General features: G+C 38.4%; 1 long non-coding RNA gene across 9 annotated transcripts in view; it reads right to left on the reverse strand.

Moving 5' to 3' along the window:
* Nucleotides 1-19,741, reverse strand: part of LOC148380735 (uncharacterized) — a 183,964-nt gene that overhangs the window by 115,275 nt on the left and 48,948 nt on the right. The gene's annotated exons all lie outside the window — the stretch shown is intronic.

The raw sequence follows: 19,741 nt of genomic DNA on the forward strand, positions 1-19,741 counted from the left end.
GGCGAGCAGGTAAGAATCAAAGTTGCTTACAAAGCAAGCCTTGAAGTACTTTAAGTGGACGGATCATCGCCGTGAATGACAGGAAGCCCCGTGAGGATGAGGCAACTGATTTCTCTCGCATCTAAAGCCTGCTGGATTGAGGGAGCTGAGAGGACTTCACATACTAAAAATGATACATTGAACACTATACTAGAATTCTGGATAGCACCACAGCTAAAACAAAATAAAATAAATGTCTAAAATAGTCTCAATTTGTTCTGAAAGCATTCTAGCTGCATTCCCCTGCTTTTAATTGAATCAATTATTGATCTATTGTGTGTTTTATGGCATAATTTTATTTGCCTTCTTGTAATTTTATGCAGCTGTAAAGCACTTTTAATTGCATTGCGTACAAATTGTAATCTACCAATAATAATCTGAAATTTCCTGAGTTGTGCCGGTTAGTTGAAGAATACTGTCGACAAATTTTTACCTGACTTCTGACAAAAAATAAAAAAGGCAGCTTCCAATATTCAAGCTAACTGTTGACCATGATTCCAATTAGATTTTCGCATGAGTCACAAAGTGCCGATAAATAAGTCCCTAAAGAAATTCCAACAAAGGGCAAAGCAACCAAAGCTCGCTTTCCTTTCGATCCTCTCCCTTACCATTGTGTGTGTACGTGCGTGCCTGTGCCTGCACAACCTGCATTATTTATTCACACTCATTAAAAGTAATCAATTGGAACGGGCATTGATAAAAGGCTCTTTATTGGGCTTTCCAGAATCCATCAGTATAATGTACTTGGTGACTTTTGAGCCCAGCTTGATTGTTTTGTTCCACAAAAGGCCTAAATGAATGAGAATGTGTTTTGCGGTGGACACATCAATCCTAAGCACCCCTCACTGCTGCTTTGGGATTTGGTAAGCTCAAATGAAGTGGAAGAAAATTGTGTTGACTCACCAAAGCCAAAAATGCAGATGGCTGTCATTTAATGAGCACGCCATGTCAATATGTTAATGTCAAACAATTTCTTGCTATTGTTTTTATTGAGTTCAAAAGTGTGTCGGACTGAGTTATGAACGTTTCACATCAAAACCTTCAGGCATCTCAACATGTACATGAGAAGCAATTTCAGTTTCCTTTTTTTTCAACACAATGCAAATCCAAGTAAACAAAAGAATGGCTTCACCAGAAGAAGATTAGGCTTTTGGAATTGCCTGAAGGAATCTGTTGGCTTGACTGGCACAGAGCTATGTGCAATACTGCCAACTTGGAGTTTTGTTTTTCCATTTTGTTTTGCACACAAAAAAAAAGGAAATTTAATGTCCAGATATACATTATTCAGTGACTATTTAATTTAATGTCCAGATATACAGTATTCAGTGACTATACAGAATTGACATTGGTGGCGAGTGGACTGGATTTATTATTTATTATTCAGTCAAAAATGTGTTTGCGTATGGGAATTGAAGTGGGGAAAAAAAACACTAGTCAAATCTTGTTTGTTTATAGCATGCAATAACAAGGACCCCCGCAACAAAATTCTCATTTCTCTTCGTACCTTCAGGGACCAGGAAAGAAGTCGAGTGCATGCACATAAGAAGATGGTGACACCTTGCTGTCAGATTAGTTCAAGTTCAGTTTGCTCTGGGGCATTCAGGTGGTGAGAAATATATACACAACCTGGAACTTTATCATGAGGTCAATTTGTCATCATCACATGACTGATTTGCCTTCAAAATAGTCAGTGTTCATATTTTAAAACAAATAAGCAAGATGTGAAGTGAATTGTTGCAGTCTTTACCGTTTTCAAAAGTATATTTTGTATGAAACTACGCTGTCAAGTTGGTGAGAATTTTCATTTTTGGAGTATTATTTACACTCTTGTGCACCGTTTGACTCTATTTACCATGCTGCACTATCGATTCATGAAAACAAGACTCGTCATTTGACCCGAAAACCTGTCATGCAGCAAAGTGTTTATGTTTCAGGTCAGTGAAGTGGAAATGTGTTATCTTCTGTATCGTGACGATGTCATGCCTGTTTTGGAGGAAGCTCAGCAAAATCACAGAGTGACGACTCACTTTCATGACATCATTGGCTCACCACACTTTTCATCCATTCATTCAGATAAAAAAATATTGTACTACAGTGAAGTCTTCCATCGACATACAAAAAGGTTAATCGAATTGTCCATAGATTGTCTGTATGCATCCTCACATTTAAAATCAACAATAAGCTGCAATAGATGGAAAAAAAAAAAATCCAGTTGTTTTACATGCTTGTTCAATCTGGTATTACCTCACTTCTAAAACACCGGGTATTAAAAGTGTCTGAGATAACGAGTGACATTTAGTAGGATGCTGAAATGGAAGTAGAGAGTTGGGAGTTGATTTAAGAGCTTAGATTAGAGTCCTTTGCATAAGGACATTGGGGACAGAATCAATGCGGGGGACAATGTTCTCACTCTGTTTGAGAAATGATGCTACAGATGCTTATCTACGATTATACGTTGCTCGGTCAAACAGGCTTAAAAGTTGAAGTTGGGATGGATTTAATATGGGGGGTGCTTAAAATATATGAGATTTAAAAGCATATTTTTACAGGTAGCTTCTTTATACTTGACATTGAGTTTACGATTAAGAGCTAGAAACTTTTCTTCATATACTTCATGTAGCAATTTGTGTGCACCGAGGCTCGTTTGATTCCTCCGATGGTGTTCTTTCACTAAATTGTGCCGCCACATTGAGTTTCAACTGCATGGTGTGAGGATGCATAAGTTGATGCAATTGCATTGAAGTTCTTGCATGGATATGTGTATCCACTCAATTGTTTTGATTTGATATTATACAACCTCTCCATTAGCACTGGCTAGGATTTTTTTTTTGGGTGGGGGGGAGTGCAAGGATACCACAGGGGGTCCGTAGAACAAACTAAAATATTTTACACAACATTCTTCAATAATACTGATAAAGACATGCTACAAGTTCCTTCTGAGGAATGGCTGGAAAAAAATCCCAGAAAAATCAGAAAATAACTAAATATAAAATAACAAGCTTGCAGAAGGCATTAAAACTACCGAACAATATTTGGATTCGGGAAATGTTGGCAATGGCCCTACTGTACTTTTTGCCTGGAAATAAATAAATAAATCGGGTGAAAAGGGTTAGAGCAGAGATGCGTGTTATATAAGCAGATTCTCGGCTAATATAGGGAGGTCCATGTAGAGCAGCCTCTGATCGGGAACATCACTTGTCTTGTTAGCGCTGACCCCTGTGCGTTTTTCCACTTCTTTGAACCTTTTTTTTTTTATCCTTCCCATGTTTTAAAGTTTTTATTATGCATTCTTTTCATCTATATGAAGATATGCCTTGCTACTTAAGTAGAATGCATGGGAAGGAGAGGGAATTAATTTATCACCCACATAATTATTACAGGCATTCTTCCTATGATGAATGATAATTTATGTACACACCGAATGTTCATTTATTTTTTATGTTTATAATTTTTTAATTGTTCTTCTTGCATTTACACTGCGTCTATCCAAAGTCTTTGTTTATATTCATTTACATAAGCTGACATCCGTGGCATTTAAGGAGTCCATATCTGATATCACTGTTTACATTTTGTGAATACTTGTCTTAGACAACCATTGTGTACAGAACGAATAATTGACTGTCAATGTCAGAAACGTTTGAGTTGCTCATTACTTTATTTAAATGTTTGCCACCTCCCGTCATAGATCCCATTGCGTCGGAGAAAGAAACAGGAGTGAGGAGGTATAAGAAACGGTTGCGTCTCGATGTCATCATTTCATGAAGACATCAATTAAAGATGTCACATTATGTGATGTGACACAAGTTACAGATGAAAAGTTTCTGTGGCTGAATAATTACCATCATGTTCATGAAACACTTTAAGTTTCAAGTGGAATTGAAGTCAAATATGATTCAAGACGCTACACAAGGGGACACCAATTCCGGTCTTGAGGATAACAATCTTGATTGATATTGCGCAATATGTTGGAAAGAAAATGGTGGCAAAAAAAAGTTTTGTTTCTTAGGAGAGTTAAGTCAAAGCATTAAAGCTGTAGATATACTAATATGCTGCATCCACATTGTATGCCTGGAGAAAGACTTAAATTCATGTCTCAGAAAGAGAGAAAGGGCTTTCATTAGCATTGGATTACTTATATCACAAATCTCTGTCCAAAACAAATGGGATGTTTAATTTGCAAATTATAGAAGGGGAAGATTCATGCAAGGGTAAACTAATGAATATTTCATATTATTGCAGCTTATGAGCTGATATTACTTGCTGTGTATGCCTGTTTTATATATTGTAGATATATTTTATATATATATTTTATATATGTATACATATATCTCTTCATCTCGACTACTTATCTCCTCGGTTAGATTCCGATATATAAAAGGCAAACTCAATCTGCATGTGCTTTACTTTCATCTCGCTGACTCCTATTTGCATGGATTTATCTCCCCCGTATCTCTCCACAATGTGACAATAAATTTTCCAGCTGTACAGACATGAACACTCAGTCCCGTGGCAGAGTTAACATTCAGCAGTCTTGTATAAACGGTGCTCAGACTGCAAAGCCGCACATTAGTAGGAGTGAGATGGCACCATTTTATTATAAACTAAAAACAAATATTGCGCTATAGTTGCTCTTGCGATAAGGTAAAACGACTTCGGAAAATTATTCCCTCGGGGTGCACAACCTTTTTTGTGATGACCATTTTCAAAATTTTGTGCTGTAATAATTCGAATGGATGCAGAAAAATAATTTTTTTGCTCCAGTCATCAACTCCATAGTGGCCCCCAAATGTCTTCCGGCACTAACACTAGGTGAGAATATCAGAGCAACACACATTGCCTTCCCCGTCTTCAGACTTCTCGTCTCCTGATGGTTGCCAGGTTCTCTCATGCCTGTCTGCTCCTCTCATGACCTTTTTGAAGTTATACATACAAAATGAGATTCTTTCCCTTCAGCGGCATATCATTGGAGAGTGATCCCTCAACAGCACTTGCCAACACTTCTCTTCAATATGCCTATTGAGCTATATTGTGTAGGACCACTCCAACTTCTTATGTGTGTTGGCCTCAATGCTTTATTCCAAAAAGCCAGCTTGGAATCAATTTCCACTTAGTGAATGTAAATAGTGCTCGTCTTTGTATGTACCATGTAAAAGTCCGCCTTTCGTCCAATAATATGCACCGATATTAAAAATGTTGATTGAATTCTAAAGATATTTTTTTTGTGTGTGTTGTTTGTCATCGCAAATCAGCTGCTGTGCAAATATTGTCAACAGATGGCAAAATTACTCAAGTGGGGTGTGTCAGACACTTATGGGAAGTGTGATGGTGAAGGGTCTGCAGTTGCTAAGGGATGCTTTGTCTCAGCACAGCATCTACAAAGAGCTTCACATACTAATAAAAAACAAACAATAGATTTTAGAGTCCCTACCTTGACAGCACTCCATGAATAAAATTTTGCATTTCTGTCAATATTGTTTTTTTATGCACAAATAATTACCTGCGGTTATCATTTTCAATTTCTCAAGATTATTCCAGTTCTACTGTTGTTTTGTCTGACCTTGCACACACTCCAAGTACTAATCAATGTTGCCATTAAAACACGTTCCGCAGTATTTCTTGGGGAATTGTTTTGACGCTTTCTATTTTCTTCCATGCATCCATTTTCTATACTGCTTATCCTCATTAAGTTTGCAGTAGCCCGAGTTCACGTCAGGTGGGAAGCCGACTACATTATTGGCTACAGGGAAAAGCGAAACCCGTTGGAAGAAACCAAACATTGGCTAATCAGCTGGCCAACACCATTCCGAAAGTTGACAGCCTCATGTTTTGGAAATGTTTTTTCAGTGACAGGAACTGTGAGAGTAGTCTAGACGGTAATTCAGAGATATCCTGGGAAAAAAACCAACTGCAGAGAACTCTTGACCTCAGACTGAGAGAATGATTCAGCTTTCTTTCAGTCGGACAAGCGACCCATAGACAGACAATTATTTTTGTGTTTGTTTGCTCGGACTCAACCAGCTGGACGATAAAACATTTCACTTTTATTCCAGCGTGTGTATTAATTCATTAAGCAGGGTCTTGGTCCTAAGAGGAAAGCTTAACTCTTAAAAGTGTGGTGAAGCGTACCTTTCTCTGCTGCAGATAAGATGCTACATCTGTTTGTTTGTGATCTTCCAACCCTACATTCTGTTTTCTCTCTTACAGCATTACTCTCCTCCCTATCCACTGGCCTGAAGATGTCTACAATAGCAGCTACATTAATCATTATAGGCTGCTGATGCTTTTGGGTAAATAGCCTGAAAGAGAATACACTGTACCAGCATTGTCGGGCTACTCGCCTTTTAAAATTCCTCATACGCTCCATAAATGAAGGTTGTACGACTGAGATTGGTCAGGGCCCATAAAAGGCTGCAACAGTTCTCAGTGTTATCGCCAAGCCCAGAATATTTTCATCATTGCAATTTGGAAATTCCAGGAAAAGCCTAAGGAAGATCTGTTAGGCATTGTGTTTCCTGGAGGAGAGTTGCATTAGCATTGAAAATAATTTGCAATCAATACAAGACTGACATTATATCCAAGAGCTCAGGGGAAATTGTAGGTATTAATACTATAGCCTGAGGTGAGGGGGTAAGGGATTATTCAGCCTATATGGAGTTACGTTACAATTTCTGCGTATTCATACTGCAGTGGGATGCCCTCCCTTGCTTTTTGGGTGGTCGTTAAAGCAGAGAAAAATAGTATTCTCATTCCTCACAAGATTTTGGAATGTGTGGTTAGGTGTGTAGAAACCCACATTAGTGTGTCAAATAGTAAGATAGAAGAAAATAGTGTGAATCTTTGGTAGGCTTGTTTGGCTTGAGGCAGAAGAATCAAACTCTTCAATCTCTGTGCCTTGATTTGGTGCTGGGAGGGTTTCCATCAGAGATCCTGGCAAGAAGACGTGTCCAGAACTACGGAAACCAACCGTGGTGCATACAAATAAGAGTAATCAGAAACAGACAGGTTGATACCAGAAGATCTGGCCGAGCATAAGGACGACACATAATCTGGCAGGGAGAAAAATGTGACTAATATATTGACTTTAGATGAACTGGAGTGGACATGGAGTTGGCTGAGTCGGTGCAGTGACGCTATACTAAACTAAAGTTCAGTGTCCGTGCCAAGCTGACTATCCATTGAAGTAGCTGGGCAATTTGAAAAGCATATTGTCCGGGGAATGCACAGCTTTCATTCACAGAAAAGCCAAGTCCCAGTGCAGACCTGCTGTGCTTCAAAGGTTCAAATGATGTGTGCATTCATAAGACATTAAAAAAAGATGTACATATCTTATGAAGCACCAGGGAAATGAAGAAACTCTCCATGGACTTCAACCCCTTTGCCTTAAACACATTTACTTGGCGGAAGGGGTATTAGCAATAATTCTGCATCAGAGACTACTGTGATGTAGGAAACATCCAAAGCAGCTTCCAAGCTCAAAGTTAACCCAAACAATGACTGACAACTTCAATGACGGGGTTAAATGGACAAACTCAGTCGAGGCACTTTCTAGTTTTGTACAGACGTCAGCCTAAATGCAAACCAAATCTTCGATTTAAATGAGAGCAGGGGGGTGGAGGGACCCAAAAGCTAATGACTGAGCCATCTCCCATTATGAGATGTGAATCCTCTCAGCGCCACAGCAGGTGTCCAATCTCGAGGGCAGTTCTCAGGTTCGAGTTATTTTCACACATAGCAAAGCTCCTTCGGCAGGCGCACATGCCAGGAAGCACTACTCACTACTTATCTATATTTATCTTCAGTTCTGTGCATACATTGCAGATTGCTTTCACCCCGTTGGTTTTGAATGCGCACAGAATTTTGCTCGGCGAGGAACAAAGAGCTCTTACGGGTTTGATTGCGTCAGAAGGACTGCAATTTGCATTTGCGTGCTATGGTTGACCTGCTGGTTTGGTTTCATACTGCAAAGGCAGCTTCTTGGATGATTCTCAAATTCAAATTGCAGTTCTTGAAGGCTGTAATGTCAATATTTAAATGCATATGTTTTCTTCAGACTGTCATGCAAAAACAGACTAACAAGATAAGAGCAGAGCTCATGCAGGACAATACATTTTTATAAAAGCTGGTTAAACAAATGGACTGCTACTCCATAGCTAGCTACAGCAATGTTTTAATTAACATTTTAATTAGCACAAAACATTGTTAACTTGAGGCCAATCTGGAAGCCATGTCTGTGACAGACTCATTACATTCTGTCATAGCCTCTCTACAGATGCTCTCCAGAGGGCTACCTGCAAAAATGTCACTCTCTGGAGGAATGAGGAGATGTGCTGGGTTTTATTGTACTGCTTCTTGGCATACACTTTTAAATTCCTGGATTGGCATGTTTTTTTTTTACATACATAAACCGTATAATGTGCAATATCGTGGCACCACCACTGCACCAACCGTTCTTAGATGAAGGGAGGGGGGGAGAGGGAGAGAAAGAGAGAGACATGCACTACGTCCATCGATCAAGACTCATCATAGATGCAATACTGTAGCAGTACAGAATAATTTTTCTTTCATCCATTTGATTCAGACTACTTTGTTCTCTCTCCCTGAGCAGTTGAAGTGAAAACAAATTAAGCAGTCTGACATCATCTAGAGAAGTTGGTCCACTTCCAGGAAGCCTTTTTTTTTTTTGCTGTTTTACTTCAAAGGTACAGGAAAATAAACTTCTTTCAAGGATGACGGCCTGACCTTCATATTTTTGTCTTTTTTCAATTCAGGGTCATACACGTGTTTTCTATGCAGCAAAATATGAGTGTGGGAACAGATTACTTTGCAGTGTGTGGTTAAAAAAGAGAATTGTCAAAAACGATTTATATCTTTTACCCCCTGCTGTAGCTGCAAAAATACCTGAAGGGACTTCATTTACACGCCATGTCCACACACAGACTACTTGGATTCTGGTTTTTATCCAAAATTTCAATTTTTACTGAGTGTCAATTGAGATTGAGAATAAAAATTACAGGTGTGTCTTTGCAGGTCAAAGTGCACATTTTTGGAGTGGCGCCATCAAGAGCAATATGTTATGTTACATCACTGGCGGTGCTAGAGGGGGGCCGCAGGGGCACTGGTCTCCCCTTATTTACGCCGTCCTCCATGGGAACCTACAAGACTGAAAATTGTGGGGGTTTCTATAAGAATTCAATTTTTTTGCAGTCATGCTCTACACCCAAAGCAAAAAAAAATCCACCAGTGTGTTACCCATGTAACAACAGTCTAGATATATAGTTTGACAGAGAAAGAAAAGAAAATGTCAGGAGTAAGCTGAGCACCAAGTTAATAAGCCAGTTCCTCAAGGACACTGGCATTTGGGAGTCCTGTACTTCGCTGTAGTTATGAAACAGGAAGGGAGAGCCAAAAAGCTTTTACATCCACCGAGACTGTTCTTCTTTTAGAATACATAGTGAAACGGTTAAAACCACAAGATATCCTCTAGGTAGAACACGCACGGTTGACTAAAAGGTTGACTTCATTTGCTCGACTGTGTCTGCATCAACTTCTCTCAAATGGACAAGCTGTTTTATTTTGAATTCTGTTCCTTTTACAGGATACACATGTATTGCTCATACTGAGAATCTAAATTAAAACGTACACTCATAAACCCTGTGGAAAACACTTTCAGAAGAAGTGAAGCTGTTCAAGTTGCAGTCTCCTTGGTGATCATTGGTGGGTGGAGATTCGAGCAGCACAGCTGAGGCTGGTATCATCAGAAGGATACTTAAGGGCTATTGTTGGAAGTGGATGGCACTGGAATGTTTTTTAGTGATCATCCTGCTTTCCTGATGTTATTAATAGACTTTTGTCTGTTCTGGCTTTTTATTTTCCTGGCCATATATGTAATGAAGCTTTTCATTTTCCATCCAGGATACATAATGTGGAAAGTGGGTCATCAAGGCCCATTGGATTAGCAAAACCACAGCCAGCTCAACGGGTCTGTTTCAATCATTGCCATCTGGCAGCTTGAGTGTCCAGACGCTCAGACACCCATTTAAAATATTGGACAATTACTGCCATTTTGTTTTTTGTCGTCTTTGCATTAAACGCATACAATGCGACAGTGTTCCAAAAAAAAAAAGGGCCAAATCCATTTGAACAGAAAGTCCGTTTTCATAGTATTTCTGTGATGTGCTAGTCAGAGATAAGTGGTGCACTGACGATAATCTGGACTACTTAATTTAGTCTCTAGCGTGAGCCACTCATGAATCGTATCGCTGTAATTGTTGCTTATCCAAATGCGCCTTTAATACTGAATGGTCTTTGTGTAGTATGTTTTTCTTTGAAAACAACATTTTTGAAAAGTGGTGAAACTTTTCTGGTTATGGTCTTTTTGTTGGTGCGTTTCTTTGTTTTTGTGTTGTGTAATTAAAAAGTAATGAGGCAGTCTCGAGGAAACTTTGTGGATAATCAGCCAAAGAACAATCCATCAAATTTGGGTCTCATCTAGAATGTAATTTAGCTAGAGGGACCGATAGTATGAAAAATGTGCTGGGAAGACAAATGGGGCTTTTAAAATGGAACCATATAGGGAGTAATATGTAACTTTCAAATGAAATAGATATCTTTCTTTTGGATGGTGTAGATTATTTTGAGGTTGCGCAACAACAGTTACTAGATGACTGTGTGAAGTTGTTGGCAAGGAAAAATGTGTTTGGGTGTGATGATGTGTCCAGGCATCTCAAACAAATCTTTCGATTTTCTTGAAGTGTGGTGGCTTGTTTTCCATAATCTTGGTTCGTTTTCCTGAAGTAGAGGCAAAGATGAATCGTGAATGACGCCAAAGATGAATCCGCCAAATGCTGACAGGAAGGTGCCAGTGAGATACAGTCTGCTGGTTTTCAATCTGTCAAAAATTGGGATTTCTATTGGCCCAGCGGTATGTGGGCTTGAATGAAAGCTGGCCTAAAATGAGCTGCTTTTAACATGACTGTAAAAATGTCTAGAATTCTTCAACCCTGGGCTATTTTGAAAATTTCATGCCATGGACATGTTATTAAATTCTTAAATTGTGACCACAAAGAATTATAATACAGAAAGGGGTGAGTGAGAAAGCCAGTGAAGGCTGCTCACCTTATGAATGAGTTGTAGCCTTGAGTGATGGTTAACTTAGTTCATTTATGGACTTAATTCTGACTCAAATACAAGTCCGTGTTCAAATTGGAATATAGATTTTGATTTAAATGGCTCTAAATGGATGCTATTCACCAACCGCTCATCGTCGGTGTGTTTCCGACCAGCGCAAGTTAGACGCAGCATATTAATGTTAGCATCAACTGCTTTATTTGATTAAAATGTGATTAGTTGGGTTACATTACAAAGCCTTCTTTTAATTAGATACGGTCTTTAATAGAGTCCAAGCACTACATTTAACACGTTGAATTTAATGCAAAGTTAAATTATTCAGGTAAGACGCAATTGCCTTGTATTAAATTTAGGATTCAGGGTGCTAATTACAAGTTCAGTTTCTGTGTGATTCATTGCAATTCATTAGTCAGTGATGGTGTGGTGGTAGGTTCACTATATTTCGATCATCTTTGCAGCACACCGAAATAGAAGATGGACAGGATTGAAGATTTTGCAGTATCTGCTACAACCAGAAGGAACATGCAGTGATTTGCTGTTATAGTGTTCCCTGAACACCTACTATTGTCAAAAGATTGGCCACAACTGTCAAAAATGTTTACGCTGTGTTTACACAGTTGCAGGCAGATCCTTAGCAATTATGTCCTTGGAGGAAAAACAAAATTCTCGGCAATAAATACACAAAGTGCACCATCTTGTCTTTCTAAGCAACTTGCATGTCATTTAAGGCAACCTCAGATGCTAAAAAAAAAAAAAAAAATCTGTTTCAATATAGTAAAACGATGCATTTTTATTTCAGAATACAAATATTTTTTTTTTAAATTGTGTTTTTTTTTCTTCTCGCTGGACCTCTGTGTGTGTGAGGGATGTGGTGTGATTTTTTACTCTGGGCTATTTATGTGAAGTCTGTCCTATTTTTCTTGACGTAAACAAGGTTGCTCAGAGGGTTGGCAGTGGGGAAGGGGCTACTCGACCGATGAATCAGTTGTACATAAACAGCAACCTATCAGCCTAACAAAGAAATAAAAAAAAGAATGCAGCCGCAGGTGCCTGTCATGCGTCTGGTAAAAGGAGGGCAATACAAGTGACAGGAGCAGTAAGAACAAGGCATAATCTGTTACTTGCTGTGTTTAAATGCGGTTTTATTTCTATTCAAAGTAATGAAATAAGTCATTAAAGGCAATTTGAGATGATGATCTAATTGGTTAGATTGTAAACACTAACTCAGAATTAGGTCAAGGAATGAATTGTATTTTTTTTTTTTTTGGTGCAGCTATTCCAATTCTTTGCAGATCCTCTCAAGATACATAAGATGAAAAACAGCTTTGGATGTTGTAAATGGAAATTTTGTTGATATCATTATCATTTTTTTTAATCAGCTGCCAGCCCACAGCATGTTACAGGTTGAAGGTCCCTGATTTACATTGCAGAGTGACACCAACTAGTTAAGCAGTGAATAAATTCCAGCTGGTAAAATGAACGTCCCTGTTCAGACAAGCAGTCCCGTTTTCATTCCCTCAAAGAGCACAATAGAATTCAAATTCCTTTTTTTCGAGATGAATGGCTTTGGATGTTTATCACATCCAGCATACAATTAGAGAAGCAACCCTCGCTATTAGCCTGAAGCAATTCCACTGCATTGACACCTAACTGTACAAAAGAGACCCTAAAGACCAAATTTCATTAGCGGCATTTCCCCTTAGAGCACTTTCTATGTGTCATAATTACTGAAAGATTTAGTGAGGCAGACGTAAAAGGGCACTGAAAATGAAATTGATGTTCAAACAAGAGAGCAGCTGTCGGGAGCAGCGACCTGGGGTGCATTGCGCAGAGGAAGCTTGGAAGAGCAGGTCTTCGATTGATGAAGGTCTCACTGCACCAGGCGCGTCTTGAACTTTACTGCTTTAGTTTGGGTTTAGAAAGCTAAGAACTGTCTGCTCTCATTAGTATACGACTACTTTAGTCAGAAGAGTGCGCGGCGCTTGTGTGTGTGTGTGTTGTGCTCCGTTTGAAGTTCACCGTATTGAGTGGCTTGCTAGTAATCTATGCTGAAAATCCTACAGAAGGTTTGTGAGGAGACAGAAGTGAACCAAAGAAGGGGAACAAACAGCAAAACAATGGCAAAAGGTTAATTTAAATTTAAAAAAAAGCGGGAGAATGGCAAGAAGAGACATTGTGAACACCGTTAAGTCTTCACTGGGACTTCCAAACATCTCCACCATACAGAAAAAAACAGCTGGCGTTGTGACCAGTTGCATTGAGAACAACAATAAATAAATTTGGGAGGAGTCTTAAAAGTCTCTAATTATAGCAAATAATTATTTAAGTTGGCGACACTTGAGACACAACATTTCCCAGCAATCCTGCATCTTCATTTTATGCAATATCATCCTCTTAACTATAAAGTTCCCAAAAACATCTCCCTAAATCTCTGACGGGAGAGCATGAAACAGACTGTAATTCCTTTCAGTGCATTCATGATGTCCACATCCAGCCGGATCATTAGGCAGCGCCACCATCCTGCGCACTCACTTGTCATCCTGGCTTAGCCGTCTGTGAAATTTAAACAAAGCTGTCGTCTGTAAGCTTCCCACTATGAGTCCTTCGTGATCCAGCAGGGGGGTAGGGCAAAGGCTGGATCAACAAGGAGCATTATGGCCTTGTTGGAAAATTCGGGCCGTCCGCCAAACATTCAGAACTTCATCCATCTAGATCATAGGTGTCAAACATAAGGCCCGGGGGGTCAGATACGGCCCGCCACATCATCTTATGTGGCCCCCGAAGACAAATCGACTTTATGCGTCAATACTAAAATCACAAATCGTCTTCACTTAAAGACGTTCGTGGCATTCCGGAGAAATACTTGCAGCTTAAAATACCTGCTTGATGCCAACCCTGAGCTATTCAACAACTGCTCTCTCTGCATTTGCCTGACAGAAAATTCCTTCAATATGTCTTTATCGGAACAAAACTATTTGCTCAAAGATTTTCTTGAAATTAGGAATGTTGCAGACAGCAGCCAATTCTTGAATCGTCATCGACACCTATACTAATTACTGATTCGATTCGTGACGCATAAAATTTCCATCAAAAAAATATGAAATTAAATACTAATTATTCCAATCTAAACAAAAAATAACCTATCTTCTTAGTCGTGATATTTTTTAAGGCTTAACTGCCTGAGCTGTCCCCCCTGCCATAGCACAGCTTCATCGTGTTGACTCATTCTCCTCTTCCTCCATCTCTATCTTCCCCATACTCCTTCACTCAAGGCATTGACTCATGACTCCAGATTTCCTCGTCGCCGCAGTAAATGTCCCGCTGATAGTTATGCTGTAATATTGGAATTTGTCTGACCAGTCACAGCGGATACTTTTGGAAGTTGACTGCATGCGATGAAAGCCCAGAGGTGTGCATATGCCAGACAGGTGAAAGATGACAGGCAGCCTATCTATTTTTTATTCAGGCCACTGTTCAGCTTGCTTGGCTGAGCTGAACAGCAGGTACAGACACAGTGGCACTTCACCTAAATTAATAGTTCATCCTCTCACAACTTGGCAGAGTGAAGAATTATTGTAGGAGTGCCATGGTAGGACAGGCAGAAAACGTGGCTAACAGTAGGGTGGCAGGATGCTTGATGAGGGGAATCAAAGCAGAGGTCAGAAGGTTAAAATGGATGGATTTAGCAACATTATCACTAAGGTGCTGCACCGGCCAACGTTTCTGGCTTAACATCACACCCGACTGATGTTTCCATATTTCATTTACGCTCCAGAAATGACGGATGTGTCACCTTTGAAGATCTTTAAGAGAAATGACCCTTCATTTAAGAAGTGTATTTTATTGTTACAGTGAGGTCACACAGCATTCTGCTCACTGATTTAAGATCTTTTAAACAGATTTGTATTTGCACTTGAGATTTATTTTTGGGGTTGGTATAATGAGGTCGAAGATAATGTGGTGCCATTGCGATTATTTTTATTGTTCTGCAGAACATAATGAAAAAAGGAAGTCATCTTCTGCAAGGTCAAACCATAATTGTTTTAAAGTTATTATTTTAACTGTAGACTTTTTTTTTTGAACAAATATTCCACATCTTGCCAGTTATCTTGCTGTATGATGAAATATTTCCCAATATGTGCATATATTATATATATCATTAAAATGGCCAATACACTAAATTTAACAAATAGAGCAAAACAGTCACAGAAAGAAACCAAGACTACTCAAACTGAAACTTTGCATGCAGTTGTATGAAGATGACTGAACATTTTTGGACCTTGCAATTTATATCCTGGATACTTCTTATGGATATAAGATTAAAACTTCCTAGATCAACATTGACAGTAATGGTTTGAATACTATATAATAAAAGCAGTCTAGGAAAAGTGCCAACATGCCTTTTTCAGTAAAAGACATTAAATAAGTCTGACTACAATGGCACTCAGCAGAGCTAACATCTCGTGCCAAGGTCCAGCAGTCCCTTTTAGTTCAATCAATAAACCATCCATAAGGGATTAATCAAAATTTGTTGGATAAGTACAACTGGAACATCCGTTATGTTTTTTTTAAATACATTTTTAATCAAATATATAGAATTATTTAAGTCTTGTGTGAATTATTTGATTGGAAACACAGGATAGGAAGAGGGAAGAACCCAATGAAGCATTTAAGAGAGCTGCCTGTGATTCTTATAGTCACATCTCATTTCGACTGTCTTGAATGCAGATGTGGTAATAACCAGCGGGCAAATGATCCTGGAGCTGTCCGGTGCATTTGCATGCATGGTGGCCCTCAACATTATCAGCTGACCTATTTTAAACCTTCGTAACATCTGCAACGATAAACATAGGCCTTAAAAATGGGGTTCATGTTTTTACAGCGGTGGTAGAACTGCAGGATTGGTAAGGTAAATAAATACGATGTGTGGGAATTTTAATTGTAAGTGCGACATGAAAAAGAATGACAAGATTAGAGTGGTGAGGAAAAGTTGAGTACACTGTGATCTAGAGTATCAAAGACTGCACTTAAATGGTACAGCACACCAAAGTAGAGGCTTCATGCCCATCTGTAGCCATCATTTTGTCATTTGTGGATCTGACAAGAGCAGCTTCAATGGGGAGAGTGTGATGGAATTGCCTTTTCCCTTTTCTAAGCCGTACCTGTTATTTAGTCTTTACCTCTATTTTTCGGGCATTTGTCTCTTTTGTCAGTAAACAAGGAACAGTACCTCCAAAAGTTCTAAAAGGTTGTCAATGAACTAAGGGAGATTTGACATTTTAATAGAACTGGAAATATAAAATCAATGTGAACACATCCAAAACACCGGTTTAAAAATTTATAGCTATTGAATGTTGGGGGGGGTCATTTTCCAAAAGAAGACAAACTTTGAATCAGAATTGTGCTTCTTTGTAGTCTATTTGTTTTTGTAAATAATGCATGTTGCACTATATCGCTTTTATTTGGACAGGTAGAATGTAACGAGTTGATTTAAAATGATGAGGTCATCAATATTTTTTCAACAGGTTGTTGCTCAAGCTTCTTTGTAACATGGACCAGTTTCTCATAAATAAATCAAAGCAATTGATTAAAAATACAACTTGCCATCACAATCACTGTAATTGCTGTAAAAAGCGGGAGTCCGGCACACGTTTCTTTTCATCAAATCAAACAGTTCCATGGAATCTCATCAAATTCATGAGTACTAATACAATATTCATGATAGTATCCTCTCTGTGAGGATTCACGGCAACACACGCTTCTAATAGTTGCAGCTCCTTTGAAGCAGGCAGGATTGTTAGAGACTGATACCTGGATAACACAGGTCACCTCTTGTGAGGTGATGGATCTGGATGTGGAGCATCAGCCCTTAGGCCTTTTCTTATTATAGCACTAATAGGCAAGAAAGCTGCGAAAATGCATCAGATGTTCATGCCTGAGTTCACAGATGTCAAACTGACATTAATTTGTGTTTTTTCTTTCCTTAGTATGTCTGTCTGGGGTTTGATGTCAGTTACGTGATATTGTTAGATTTTATATGCATCGCTGTGCATTGACTATGGCAATGAAATAGGGTTATAAAAATAATAGAAAATAATTAATAAAAATATTAAGATAACATTTCTTTCTAAAAATTACGTGAAATTATTGTTAATTTTCTATACTTCTAGTTTTTAATTTCTACTTCTAGTCTCCTTGAAGTCAGTTATAGGAAAGGTAACACTTGAGGCTGACAAAAAAAAGCTTAAAAATTTATAACGTATCATTGTCCTGTGTTGCCTCTCTGACTGCGGTTTGCACTTGTGACCCAAAGAAGACCAGAGTTTTGTACTTCAACCACAAGTCTAGTGTCCTTCAATGCCCGGCTTAGCAAAATGTAGCCTGGACGAGTGCGATTGGGAGGCACAGTCACCCTGATTCGAACTTGAGTGCTGGTGTTACGTAATTAAACCTCTGCGTGAACCACAGTGGTTCAAGTTAAAGTTTTCCATCAATGGGTAATGAATAACCTTCTATATTTGAACTTAAGTGATGTTATGTAATTGGAACTTTGTGGTTCTTTTTTGGGATTTATTCATTAGCGCTCTTGGTACAACACCCTTAAACCGCAGATCATTTAAATTTAAATGGTTCATTCAGGACCTTGGACAGTGTCACTGCATGTTCAAGAAAAACAGCTGCTGTGAGAGAAAGTTTTTTTTTTTAAAGTATGAATATAAAGAAATTGATTGCAAGGCGAAGAATGTCAATTTGTTTTCATACTGTCTTGTAAAACCAATCTATGCACCCAAGCAGACTTTATTGACCTGTTCAAGCGAAAAGCGGGTTTTGTACTGTCGTTACAGCAAAAAGCACAAGTAAAGGTCAATCATAGCCTGAGGGTGAACAGAGTAGTCAACTGAGACCTGAACTTCGCTTTTTAGTGGAGATGGAGTAAAAAAAATAAAAGTCCACAGTAAAAAAATGAAATACTGCAAAAACTTTGTATACAAGCAGTGCATTTATCCCCTGTATGCATGTTTTGGAAGGATTAATTAATAAAATTGTTCGTCAGATTGCGTAATCATTACTTTAGACTGTCACTTGCAGTCAATTCGTACAATTCGAGATGGAATTGAAATCGAACAATTCCAAGAGTACACAGTGTATGCTTAGCTTAGGTGTCTGTGTCCTAGTTGGATGTAGTTAGGTGGTGGAAAAAAAAAAAATCTATCTTTGCAAGCACATTCAGTTTTGAAGTATGTGAATAGAAATAATTCACAGCAGCAAAGTGGGTCTTTTGCTTTTATTTGTACATTCATCTTTACTCTGACCCTTTCAGTCCTTTTCCCCATTAAAATCCTTTTCTTTTTTTCAAGAGTACTCAAGGAATCTTTGCCTTGAGACTTCTTTACAAAAAATATGTTCTGCGTGCCACCCACCAGTCCTTTCATCCAAGGTCTTTGTTTTATGATCATAAAAAACAAAAAAATGGCATTAATTGGTCATCAATTGAATGCAACTGATCATTTTCAGGTTTACAGTCCTGACACTTAATGGTGAAATGATTTATACTAAACTTGACCCATGCATATGCAACAATTAAAAAATATGTATCTGCATTTGTGTTGCATTGATTTAACCTCAGGTTTCCTGTCAATTTTACAAATCTACGTTGTAGTCAAGTGGAATCGAAGCCCGTGTTGCACTTTGACACCTATTTGCAAAGTCATTACGTTCTCAGATTCAAAGCTATTACTAATACTGATTGCTAAAGTTCAATGAGGCTTAAAAGGCAGGATTTGTTGCCATCAAGAGGGCCTGAATTTAAACATCCAGCGCACAAGAAAATCCCCTAACAAGTGTTAATGGCAATGACTGAACGATGTTGTTTCACTTCCTTTTATGTTCAACACCCGTCAACACTGCTCCGTACACAACATGAATTATTCACAAGTTGCTCATCAAGTCATGCTGCACTAATGAGTACAGAATCTTAGGAAGGTATGAGTAGCATAGAAAGTTTGATTTTTTTTAGACAGTTTCGCAGTGTGCCGCTAACACACACACACTCAGACGTGCAAGACTGAATTCATAAGTAGTGATTGGTCATTAGACAAATGAGCGCAATCATGTGTAGATAAGTGCGGTCTGGCACGGACCAAAGACTTTTCTATTTGGGTCATGAGATCCTGCTGGTGTCTAATAATGACTGATGGGTACTAAAGAAAGCATTGGGAGGAAAACACTGCACACAAACACTTGATGTAAAATCACAAAATATAGCGTTCACTGTTCTAAATATGTATGTATTTTTCGCTAGGCGAAAAATCAAACATGGCCATGAAAAAAGACTTAAGTTTATCCTAGTTGCCATAACAGATTGTATTTTATTCGTATTCCTCAAGTCCAGACACATTAAATATATTTAAAAATTCTGTTTAATTTAATCAATTTTTTATGTTTATTTTTAAGAAGTAAATTAAATTCTATACAATATATACTATTATATTGTCATAAATTAATTTAAGAAATGTAAAGAATTTTTTTATACAGTACATATCAGAGGTTTTGCAAACCCTTCCCCAAAAAAATT

This window comes from Syngnathus floridae, chromosome 20 (assembly GCF_059516105.1).
Source record: "Syngnathus floridae isolate MCC-2025c chromosome 20, RoL_Sflo_1.0, whole genome shotgun sequence".
Classification (NCBI taxonomy): Eukaryota; Metazoa; Chordata; class Actinopteri; order Syngnathiformes; family Syngnathidae; genus Syngnathus; species Syngnathus floridae.